The sequence below is a fragment of the Mandrillus leucophaeus genome, unplaced genomic scaffold (assembly GCF_000951045.1).
Source record: "Mandrillus leucophaeus isolate KB7577 unplaced genomic scaffold, Mleu.le_1.0 Scaffold51, whole genome shotgun sequence".
Classification (NCBI taxonomy): Eukaryota; Metazoa; Chordata; class Mammalia; order Primates; family Cercopithecidae; genus Mandrillus; species Mandrillus leucophaeus.
This window is the reverse complement of record NW_012105475.1, coordinates 724,861-727,733: the sequence shown is the minus strand read 5'-3', so window position 1 is coordinate 727,733 and position 2,873 is coordinate 724,861. Positions and strand designations below refer to the sequence as shown.

The window sequence follows — 2,873 nt, the reverse complement described above, 5'->3', positions numbered from 1 at the left end:
AAAAGAGAGAAGACGCAAATAAATAAAATCAAAGATAAAAATAGAGACATTACAACTGATAACAGAAATTCAAAGGATCGTTTGTGGCTACTATGAACAATTATATGCCAATAAATTAGAAAATCTAGAAAAAAATGAGTAAATTCCTAGACACATGCAACTTACCTAGATTGAACCATGAAGAAATCCAAAACCTGAACAGACCAAAGACAAGTAATGAGATCAAAGCCTTAACAAAAAGTCTCCCAGTTTAAAAAAAAAAAAAAAGCCCCAAACCCCAATGTCTTCACTGCTGAATTCTACTAAAAGTTTAAAGAACTAATACCAATCCCACTCAAATTGCTCCAAAAACATAGAGGAGGAGGGACTACTTTCAATACTTCCAAACTCATTCTACAATGCCACTATGACCTTGATAACAAAACCAAAGACATATTAAGAAAATAAAAATATGGGCCAACATCTCTAATGAACATTGATGCAAAAGTCCTCACAAAGTACTAGCAAACTAAATTCAACGACACATTAAAAAGACTTTTTTAAAAAGATCATTCATCAGGACAAGTGAGATTTATCCCTGGAATGCAAGGATGGTTCAACATATGCAAACCAAACAATATAATACATCATATCAACCAAAACTCCATAATCATTTCAATTGATGCCAAAAGGCATTTGATGAAGTTCAACATTCCTTCATAATAAAAACCCTAAAAAAACTGGGGATACAAAGAACATACCTCAACATAATAAAAGCTATATAGCTTTTATTCTACAGACCCACGGCTAGAATCATACAGAATGGTGAATAACTGAAAGTCTTTCCTCTAAGATCTGAAATATGACAAAGAGAGCCACTTTCACCACTGTTATATATAACATAGTACTGGAAGTCCTACTTAGAGTAATCAGACAAGAGAAGGAAATAAAGTGCATTCAAACTGGAAAGGAAAAGGTCAAATTATTATTGTTTGCAGGTGATGTGATCAGATATTTAGAAAAACCTAAAGACTCCATCAAAAATCTACTAGAATAAATGAACAAATTCAGTAAAGTTGTAGGATACAAATTCAACATACAAAATTGAGTAGCATTTCTGTATGCCAACAGTGAACAATCTAAAAAAAAGAAATTAAAAAGTGATCCCAATTAAAACAGCACACATAAAATTAAGTACCTGGGAATTAACCGAAGAAGTGAAAGATCTCTACAATGAAAGCAATAAATCACTGATGAAAGCAATTGAACACGACACAAAACTGGAAAGATATTTCATGTTCATGGATTGGAAGAATCAATACTGTTAAAATGCTCACACTATTCAAAGCAGTCTGCAGATTCAATGCAATTCATACTAAAATACAAAAGACATTCTTCACAGAAACAGAAAAACAATCCTGAAATTTACATGGAATCACAAAAGACCCAGAATAGCCAAACCCCATCTCAAGAAAAAAGAACAAAATTGGAGGAATCATATTACCTGACTTCAAATTTTACTACAGAACTGTAGTAATCAAAACAGCGTTGTACTGACATAAACACAGACACATAGACAAAGTGAAGAGACAACCCACGGAATGGGAGAAATTATTTGCAAACTACCCATCTGACAAGGGATTAATAACCAGAATATATAAGGAGCTCCACCAACTCTATAGGAAAAAAGAAACTAATAATCCAATTGAAAAATGGACAAAAGATTTGAATAGACATTTCTCAAAAGAAGACATACAAATGACAAACAGGCATATGGAAAGGTGCTTACCATCACTGATCATGAGAGAAATGCAAATCAAAACTACAAGGAGATATCAGCTTACCCCAGTTAAAGTAACTTATATCCAAAAGACGAATGGGGGCAAGGATGTGGAGAAAAGTGAACCCTTGTACAATGTTGATGGGAATGTAAATTAGTACAGCCACTATGGAGGACAGTTTGGAAGTTCCTCAAAATCTAAAGACCGAGCTACCAAAGAATGCAGCTATCCCACCGCTTCCCAAAAGAAAGGGAATCAATATATTGAAGAGATACCTGTATTTCCATCTTTGTTTCTACACTGTTCATAATAGCCAAGATTTTGAAGCAATCTAAGTACCCACCAACAGATGAATGAATGAATAAAATATCTTTTTGTACATATACACAGTGGAGTACTAGTCAGCAATAAAAAAGAATTAGATCCCGTCTTGCAGCAACATGGATGGAACTGAAGATCATTTTGTTAAGAGAAATAAGCCAAGCAGAGAAAGTGAACATCACATGTTCTCACTGATTTGTGGGATTTAAAATTCAAAACAATTGAACTTATAGAGATAGAGAATAAAAGGATGGGGTTACCAGAGGCAAGGAAGGGTAGTTGGGGGTGGTGGTGGGATAGTTGAGCATGGTTAATGGATACCAAAAAAAAGTAGTTAGAAACAATGACTAAGACCTAGTATTTGATAGCAAAACAAGATAACTATAGTCAATAATACTTTAATTTCACATTTCAAAATAACTAAAGGAGTATAATTGGATTGTTTGTCACACAAAGACTAAATGCTTGGGAGGATGGATACCCAATTTTCCATGATGTGACTATTACACATTTAACGCCTGCACCAAAATATCTCATGTACCCCATAAATGTATATACCTGCTAGGTACCACAAAAATTATAAGTAAACAACTTAAACAGAAAGACACATGCTCCAAGTCATGGAATCAACATAGGTGCCATGGTAAACAGGGTAAAGAAAATGTAGTGTCTATATATATATATATATAAAAAATGGAATACTATGGAATATTATGCAGCCATAAAAAAGAATGAGTCATTTCCTCTGCAGCAACATAGTTAGAGGACATTATCCTACATTAAATAGCACAG

The 2,873-nt window shown here is 33.7% G+C and overlaps 1 pseudogene; it reads right to left on the bottom strand.

Annotated features, from left to right (window-relative positions):
* LOC105551194 overlaps positions 1-2,873 on the bottom strand; it is an 11,822-nt pseudogene that overhangs the window by 947 nt on the left and 8,002 nt on the right.